At 52.1% G+C, this 9,527-nt stretch overlaps 1 long non-coding RNA gene across 1 annotated transcript; it reads left to right on the forward strand.

The window, feature by feature from the left end:
- Positions 1 to 1,362: 1,362 nt before the first annotated feature.
- Positions 1,363 to 5,093, forward strand: LOC146765467 (uncharacterized). The gene is made up of 2 exons (XR_014949989.1): positions 1,363 to 3,274; positions 4,235 to 5,093. It is a non-coding gene; the product is annotated as an uncharacterized LOC146765467 (long non-coding RNA).
- The last annotated feature ends 4,434 nt before the right edge of the window (positions 5,094 to 9,527 follow it).

Below are 9,527 nucleotides of genomic sequence, written 5' to 3' on the forward strand. Positions count from 1 at the left end.
CATTTTTAGTGGTTCCAGGCCTTGGTCAGAAGCATTTGGGACCCTGGCAGGCAGCTGGAAACAGCTGTGATTGTGAGTTTGAGCCATGGAATGAGTTACCAACTTTGGAGGTGGAACAAGCAATCACAAAAGGTTAGATAGTATAGTAAAAGTAATTACAAAGTAGAGGGGAAATTTTTTTAGTATTGTACAAGGGGGTTTTAGCACATGTCCAGGGGGGTTTTCACTTTGTACATGGGGGTCAGGAGTTCTAAGATGGAGGAAAGTGGGCTGATCCTGTTCTTCCTCCTTCTTTTTCCTTACCTCCATGTTCTTGGTGATGTTGGCACTCACAGATTGGTTTAGAGTAGAAAAACACTTGGCAACGTAGGTAGTAGGTACTGGGGAATAATTGTAAACATGTTATACGTAATATATCTTATAAAAGATAGCAGCAGCCCTGGGTGGGGGGAGAGACGAAGAAGACAGCAGATAGAGAGGATGTCAGGGTGTGTGTGTGCCTCTACCCAGGCCGCTGATCAAACAGCCGCAGTCCAAGAACATAATCTGTTAGATAACTAGCAATAAACTGCCTTGAGACCGAACAGCTAAAGCCTGCGGAGTTTTTCTTTGGAAGCACGGGTTGGAGGAGGAATTTCACCACCATATGAGACCCCAGAGAAAGGCTGGGGTTCTCACAAACCCCAAATTCCTCCTGGGACCCCCCACGAACTCCCAGAGACCCCCAAAATTCCCTTCGAGACCCCAAACCCCCCCAGGACCCTCAAAATTCTAGTCGGGACTCCCAAAATTCCTCCCAAAAAACCCCCAAGACCCCTAAAATTCTCCCCAGGACACCACAAGCCCCCCTGGGACACCCCAAATTCCCATCAGGGTCCCTGAAATTCCTCCTGGGAGACCCAAAACCCCACTGAGACCCCCAAAATTCTCTTCGGGACCCCAAACCCCACCCGGGAGCCCCAAAATTCCCATCAGGGTCCCCGAAATTCTTTCTGGGACCCCCAAAAAACTTCGTGAGACCTCAAAATTCCCTTCAGGACCCCAAACCCACCCCCAGGACCCTCAAAATTCTGGTTGGGACCCACAAAATTCCTCCCAAAACCCCCCTGAGACCATCAAAATTCCCTTTGGGACCCCAAAACCTCTCCCGGAACGCCCAAACTTCCATTTGGGACCCCCAAAACCCCCCTGGGACCTCCAAAATTCCCATCAGGGTCCTCGAAATTCCTCCTGAAACCCCCCAAAACTCCTTGAGACTCCAAAATTCCCTTCAGGACCCCTAAATTCCTCCTGGGACCCCCCAAAACCCCCTGAGACCCCCAAAATCCACTTGAGGACCCCAAACCCCCCCCAGGACCCACAAAATTCTACTTGGGACCCCCAAAATTCCTTCCCAAGACCCCCTGAGACCCCCAAAATTCTCTCCAGGACATCACAAGGCCCCCTGGGACACCCAAAAACCTCTCCAGGACCCCAAAATCCCCCCTGGGACTTCCAAAATTCCCTTTGGGACCCCAAAACCCCCCCTGGGACCCCCAAATTTCCCTTCAGGACCTCAAAATTCCTACTGGAACCCCCCAAAAACTCCCAGAAACCCCCAAAATTCCCTTCAGAACCCCAAACCCTCCCCAGGACCCACAAAATTCCACTCCGGACCCCTAAAATTCCACCCAAAAACCCCCTGAGACCCTCAAAATTCTCCCCAGGACTCCAAAACTCCCCCTGGGTTGGCCAAAATTCCCTTTGGGACTCCAAAACCCCCGCTGGGACCCCCAAAATTCCTATCAGGGTCCCTGAAATTCCTCCTGGGACCCCCCAAAACCCCCTGGGACCCCCAAAATTCTACTTCAGGACCCAAACCCTCCCCAGGACCCACAAAATTCTCTTTGGGACCCCAAAATTCCTCCCAAAAACCTCTTGAGATACCCAAAATTCTCCCCAGGACTCCAAAACCCCCCCTGGGACGCCCAAAATTCCCTTCAGGACCCCCAAAACCCCACTGGGACCCCCAAAATTCCCTTCGGGACCCCAAAACACCCCCTGGACCCCCAAAATTCTATTTGTCACCCCAAAACACCTTCTGGGACCTCCAAATTTCTCTTTAGGACCCCTGAAATTCCTCCTGGGACCCCAAAAACTCCCTGAGACCCCCCCAAAAACCTCTCCAGGACCTCAAAACACCCCCTGGGATCCCCAAAATTCCCATCAGGGTCCCCAAAATTCCTCCTGGGACCCCCCAAAAACTCTCTGAGACCCCCTAAATTCCCTTCATGACTCCCCAAACCCCCCCTTGGGACTCCCAAAATTCCTCCTGGGATGCTGCAAAGACCTTCCAGAGTCCCCCAGGACCCCCCCAATTTTGGGTCCCCCCCAAATTCGGGGTTCCCCTCGATTTTTGGGTCCCCAGGCTGGTGGCTCATGAAGACGACCCCGACTCGGACCCCGAACTCCCCCCGGATTCAGCCCTCCATGTGTCCTTGGTATCAGAGGCTGGAATTGCAGAGTTGCCACTTTACCCCCAGACGTAATTTTTGATGTGGTTGTGCCACTTTAACAGTATTTGAAATCTGTTTGTGCTCTTGCAGCAGCATTTCCGAACCACAATGGAAATTTAGCCCTTCTGCCTGGGGCTGCTCACAGAATCGTGGAATCCCAGAAGGGTTTGGATGGGAAGGCACCTTTATTTAAAGCTCGTCCCGTTCCACCCCTGCCATGGGCAGGGACACCTTCCACCATGCCAGGGTGCTCCAAGCCCTGTCCAGCCTGGCCTTGGACACTTCCAGGGATCCGGGGGCAGCCACAGCTTCTGTGGGCAACCTGTGCTGGACAGCAGCTTTGAAAGGCAGAGTGAAGTACAGCTGTGATTTTTGTGCTGCCCCTAACTTTGTATTGCCTGGCAAATGTGCCTTTGGGGTTTTTTGGGTTTTTTTGTTTTTTGGTGGGTTTTTTTTTTTTTTTTAGTTTTTTTCGGGTGGTTTTTTTTTTTTTCATTTTTTTTTGTGACTAAAAAGCTACCTTGTGTTCCTGGAATGTTGCATTCTACCTCTGTTGTTTTCCCAGTCAGTCTGGATCCTCTGCTTACATTTTTTCCTTCGCTTATTAGATGTCGTGGATGTGCTGGCTGTTCTGATGGAGGGCAGTGATGGTTTAGATGAAGGAATTGGGTTCTCTTTAAATGAAGACGTGATTATCCAAACATTTCCCTTCAGTGCTGTTGTCCCTGCTGCATGAGCAGCCAGGAATATGCTGTTGTTTCAGTCTGAAAATGGAACAGGTACAGGGTTTTTTTTTATGTTTTATGTGTCATTTCTAGCAGTGGAGTGAAAGCAGCATCACTTCTACCCTCTTGTAATAATTTTTTACCATTTATCATTTTTTACCTTGAGGCATTTTATTATCTTCCCTGCAAGCAGCAGGAAGTTCAGATTCACGGTGCTTTATGCTCAAGAGGGGCATTGAAGCTCTGTAGGTGCTTCTGCCCTTTTTCCCTGACCCTGAAGAGAAGGGACACTGTCCCTGCATGGACAGTCTTGGTGTGGAAGTAGCTGGCCTCAGTAACACAGCGTTTTAAGGGCAGAGCGTGGCGATCAGGAGAGGAAGGTGGTTCCCGTGCCTGTGGGCAGCTCTTCCCGAGAGCAGGGAGAGGGGACTGCCTTGTTAAGTAGGAAGTGGGTGCGTTTCCCAAGGAAAACTTCAGAAATTAAGCTCCAGGGGCAAACACTGTGAGGTTCTACCACCTCCTTGAGGACATCCTTAAAACCACTGGGGCATCAGCAGGGCTTGGAGCAGGACTGGCCAACCCCAGAGCACCTCACAAAGCCCTCTGTGTGTCTGTGGCAGTCGAGTAGCACCTGGGGGGTGCTGAAAGTCCCAGTTCTGAGAGAAAATTCTGTTTAACTTGTACACGTTGCCTGGGTGTGTCCCCCCCAGTACAGCTCGGTTCTTCTCTGAGGCGGTGCCTGGCAGGGTCTCTCCCTGTTAAGGGCTGGGCGTGTTTTTGGCACAACACAGTGAAGGTGGATTATTTGCTTAAGCAACAGCTGATGATGTCTGGAGGGTTTTTCAGGTACCTCAGCGGCCAGGAGCACCTGTCTAGGTCACTAGGAACACTTTTTGATCTCGTTCAGTTCTTTTCTGTGTGAGGCTCTGTGGGCTGCTGGCAAGGCCCAAAGTAAGGAAGGTTGCCCCAGTGTCCATGCTCATGTCAATAGTTTAATTTATTTGGCTTTTCTAGGAGCAGACGTCGTGGAGGACCTTGGTGCTGTTTTCACTGGCCTCCTGCACTCTCCGAGAGAACCCCTTGCTCCCTGCGTGACGTTCCAGCTCTGTGACAAAGCTGATAAGTATCCTCAGCTCTACCAGTTTAACCAATACTATAGACTCTGGATGCCCAAGCAGTCCCAGGAACCTGTGGTATGGAATCCCTGAAGTCACTGAATTCTTGAGCCAGTATTCCTATAAAATCCTCACAGTCGACAGAGGTAACATTTCCATCAGAAACAGCGTTTTTATTGAGGAGGTAATTCTGCATCTCTTGTTGATCGTGCTGGGGACACACGTTTGCTCCAGGGCTTTTCTCTGATGACACAAGAGGTCTCTGTGGTGTTTGGGAGGCGATGCCAGGGCTCAGGGCTCATACAGAGACTCCTCACCGGGCACAGCAGAGCCTGGTGTGTGCTGTGGCCTCTGTTTACAGCGCCCGGAGTTCCCCCGGGTGGGTGGAGGATCACAGGCCCCTGGGCTGGGTTTGGTGAGTTTTTCTCAGCTCAGCAGTGTGAACACTCCTGATGCCCCTGGGGACACTGCTGGACAGCATCCATCCACTCTCTCCATCCACTCATTTGTACCCAGGAATGTAGGAAACTCTGACTGGGGACAGGCAGTAGTTCTGAAAATCATGCCCTAGCCTTTTTCTTCAGGAACGAACCAAGCGAGTGCCCTGAAACCAGCGGAGCAGCTGCAGGGGCTGAAGGGAACAGAAAGGGCTCCCGGCACCTTTTGCCTCCGTTCTCTGCCATTCCCCAAAAGGCGTCGCAGGCCCTGAAGAGGTGTTTGTCATGCAGCCTGCCAAAATAAAGACCTGTAAAATCCTAGCTCTGCCTTTTGTTTAACGTGTTCTTACTTCCTATTTATGTCATCACAGAAAGCAAGGAAAGAAGAAATGTGTCTGATTCCCACTATTGCTCCGTGCAGGCATTTTTAAAGGCTGCTGTACTTCTGCCCTCTTTTTCCACTCCAAGCTTGACTTTTCCCCTCCTTTTTTGAGGTCTGCTGCTTTGGGTGTCCCAGGCAGGGCTGGGTTCCTCGGCAGGGGTCTTAGGAGTTGGTGCAGATTCTGCTTTTTCCGAAGGTGTATCAAAGTGTGCCGGCAAAAGGACTGTTTTCTCCAGGGGAAAGCTTTCTCTCAAAGACCATCAATGCATGTATGTGTTTTAATTGTGTAACCAGGTGGATTAAGAAAAGCCGACACCTGTAGCAGATTTTTGTTGGATCTGTGTCTGTGAGAAGTGGGCTGTGTCCTGGAGAGGGAGAGACCAAGAGACGCTGTTGGAGAGTGGACACAGTGGCAGGTGTGAGCTGTTAGCATGATGAGGGCTCAGAGCAGCCACAGGTGTGAGCTGTTAAGTTGATGGGGGCTCAGAGCAGCCACAGGTGTGAGCTGTCAGGATGATGACGAGGGGCGGGGTCCCTTCAGGGGGAGGTTAATTAGGGGCGAGGCTTTGCCTCAGCCAGTTTTTGCATGGAGCTGCTGCAGAAGAGGAGTTTATGGGGAGCTCCCGGGGCTGTCTCATGGAAGGACGGTGAGTGCTTTGGACTGGGTCTGGATGATCACCTGGGCACATCCTTTGCCACATTCCCTGGGAAAGAAAACTCAGCAGTCCAGGCTCCTGATGTCAGTTTGTAGGGCTCCCTTGGGATTATCAAGGCAGCACAAGGTTGAGGTGAGGACAACTTCGGTGTGGGGGCGATCATTTGATATAAGGATTTTTGCAGTCAGGGCCCAGCCCAGTGTGGGGGGCCCCTGGGCCCATCCATTGGCCATTTTCCCTGGGAAAGAAAACTCAGCAGTCCAGGTTCCTGATGTCAGTTTGTAGGACTCCCTTGGGTCTATCAGGGCAGCACAAGTTTGAGGTGGGGACAACTTCGGTGTGGGGTCCATCCTTCGATATAAGGATTCTTTGCAGTGAAGCCCCAGACCAGGGCCAGGGGCCCATGGGCACATCCTTTTTCCATTTTCCCTGGGAAAGAAAACTCAGCAGTCCAGGTTCCTGATGTCGGTTTGTAGGGCTCCCTTGGGTCTATCAGGGCAGCACGAGTTTGAGGTGGGGACAACTTCGGTGTGGGGTCCATCCTTCCATATAAGGATTCTTTGCAGTCAGGTCAAGGGGACCCTGGGCACATCCTTTGGCCATTTTTCCTGGGAAAGAAAACTCAGCAGTCCAGGTTCCTGATGTCAGTTTGTAGGGCTCCCTTGGGTCTATCAGGGCAGCACAAGTTTGAGGTGGGGACAACTTCGGTGTGGGGTGCATCCTTCGATATAAGGATTTTTTGCAGTCAGGTCCCAGCCCAGGGCCAGGGGCCCCTGGGCACATCCTTTTTCCATTTTCCCTGGGAAAGAAAACTCAGCAGTCCAGGTTGCTGATGTCAGTTTGTAGGGCTCCCTTGGGACTATCAAGGCAGCACAAGTTTGAGGTGGGGACAATTTCGGTCTGGTGTCCGTCCTTCGATATAAGGATTTTTTGCAGTCAGGTTCCAGCCCAGGACCAGGGGCCCCTGGGCCCATCCATTGGCCATTTTCCCTGGGAAAGAAAACTCAGCAGTCCAGGTTGCTGATGTCAGTTTGTAGGACTCCCTTGGGTCTATCAGGGCAGCACAAGTTTGAGGTGAGGACAACTTCGGTGTGGGGTCCATCCTTCGATATAAGGATTCTTTGCAGTGAAGCCCCAGCCCAGGGCCAGGGGCCCCTGGGCACATCCTTTTTCCATTTTCCCTGGGAAAGAAAACTCAGCAGTCCAGGTTGCTGATGTCAGTTTGTAGGGCTCCCTTGGGTCTATCAGGGCAGCACAAGTTTGAGGTGGGGACAACTTCGGTGTGGGGTCCATCCTTCGATATAAGGATTCTTTGCAGTGAAGCCCCAGCCCAGGGCCAGGGGCCCCTGGGCACATCCTTTTTCCATTTTCCCTGGGAAAGAAAACTCAGCAGTCCAGGTTCCTGATGTCAGTTTGTAGGGCTCCCTTGGGTCTATCAGGGCAGCACAAGTTTGAGGTGGGGACAACTTCGGTGTGGGGTCCATCCTTCGATATAAGGATTCTTTGCAGTCAGGGCCGGGGCCCCTGGGCACATCCTTTTTCCATTTTCCCTGGGAAAGAAAACTCAGCAGTCCAGGTTCCTGATGTCAGTTTGTAGGGCTCCCTTGGGTCTATCAGGGCAGCACAAGTTTGAGGTGGGGACAACTTCGGTCTGGGGTCCATCCTTCGATATAAGGATTCTTTGTAGTGAGGCCCCAGCCCAGGGCCAGGGGCCCATGGGCACATCCTTGTTCCATTTTCCCTGGGAAAGAAAACTCAGCAGTCCAGGTTCCTGATGTCAGTTTGTAGGGCTCCCTTGGGTCTATCAGGGCAGCATAAGTTTGAGGTGGGGACAACTTCGGTCTGGGCTCCATCCTTCGATAGAAGGATTCTTTGCAGTCAGGGCCAGGGGCCCCTGGGCACATCCTTTTTCCGTTTCCCCCGGGAAAGAAAACACAGCAGTCCAGGTTGCTGATGTCAGTTTGTAGGACTCCCTTGGGTCTATCAGGGCAGCACAAGTTTGAGGTGGGGACAACTTCGGTGTGGGGTCCATCCTTCGATAGAAGGATTCTTTGCAGTGAAGCCCCAACCCAGGGCCAGGGGCCCCTGGGCACATCCTTTTTCCATTTTCCCTGGGAAAGAAAACTCAGCAGTCCAGGTTGCTGATGTCAGTTTGTAGGGCTCCCTTGGGTCTATCAGGGCAGCACAAGTTTGAGGTGGGGACAACTTCGGTGTGGGCTCCATCCTTCGATAGAAGGATTTTTTGCAGTCAGGGCCAGGGGCCCCTGGGCACATCCTTTTTCCATTTTCCCTGGGAAAGAAAACTCAGCAGTCCAGGTTCCTGATGTCAGTTTGTAGGGCTCCCTTGGGTCTATCAGGGCAGCACAAGTTTGAGTAGGGGACAACTTTGGTGTGGGGTCCATCCTTCAATATAAGGATTTTTTGCAGGCAGTGTCAGGGGCCCCTGGGCATATACTTTTTCCATTTTCCCTGGGAAAGAAAACTCAGCAGTCCAGGTTCCTCATGTCAGTTTGTAGGGCTCCCTTGGGTCTATCAGGGCAGCACAAGTTTGAGGTGGGGACAACTTCGGTGTGGGGTCCATCCTTTGATATAAAGATTTTTTGCAGTCAGGGCCAGGGGCCCCTGGGCACATGCTTTTTCCATTTTCCCTGGGAAAGAAATCTCAGCAGTCCAGGTTCCTCATGTCAGTTTGTAGGGTTCCCTTGGGTCTATCAGGGCAGCACAAGTTTGAGGTGGGGACAACTTCGGTGTGGGGTCCATCCTTCGATATAAGGATTCTTTGCAGTGAGGCCCCAGCCCAGGGCCAGGGAACCCTGGGCACATCCTTTTTCCATTTTCCCTGGGAAAGAAAACTCAGCAGTCCAGGTTCCTGATGTCAGTTTGTAGGGCTCCCTTGGGTCTATCAGGGCAGCACAAGTTTGAGGTGGGGACAACTTCGGTGTGGGGTCCATCCTTTGATATAAGGATTTTTTGCAGTCAGGGCCAGGGGCCCCTGGGCACATCCTTTTTCCATTTTCCCTGGGAAAGAAAACTCAGCAGTCCAGGTTCCTGATGTCAGTTTGTAGGGTTCCCTTGGGTCTATCAGGGCAGCACGAGTTTGAGGTGGGGACAACTTCGGTGTGGGGTCCATCCTTCGATAGAAGGATTCTTTGCAGTCAGGGCCAGGGGCCCCTGGGCACATCCTTTTTCCGTTTCCCCCGGGAAAGAAAACACAGCAGTCCAGGTTGCTGATGTCAGTTTGTAGGGCTCCCTTGGGTCTATCAGGGCAGCACAAGTTTGAGGTGGGGACAACTTCGGTCTGGACTCCATCCTTCGATATAAGGATTTATGGCAGTCAGGGCCAGGGGCCCCTGGGCACACCCTGTTTCCATTTCCCCCGGGAAAGAAAACTCAGCAGTCCAGGTTCCTGATGTCAGTTTGTAGGGCTCCCTTGGGTCTATCAGGGCAGCACAAGTTTGGGGTGGGGACAACTTCGGTGTGGGGTCCATCCTTCGATAGAAGGATTCTTTGCAGTGAAGCCCCAACCCAGGGCCAGGGGCCCCTGGGCACATCCTTTTTCCATTTTCCCTGGGAAAGAAAACTCAGCAGTCCAGGTTGCTGATGTCAGTTTGTAGGGCTCCCTTGGGTCTATCAGGGCAGCACAAGTTTGAGGTGGGGACAACTTCGGTGTGGGGTCCATCCTTCGATATAAGGATTTTTTGCAGTCAGGGCCAGGGG

Source organism: Lonchura striata, chromosome 24 (assembly GCF_050655825.1).
Source record: "Lonchura striata isolate lonStrDom1 chromosome 24, ASM5065582v1, whole genome shotgun sequence".
Taxonomy (NCBI): Eukaryota; Metazoa; Chordata; class Aves; order Passeriformes; family Estrildidae; genus Lonchura; species Lonchura striata.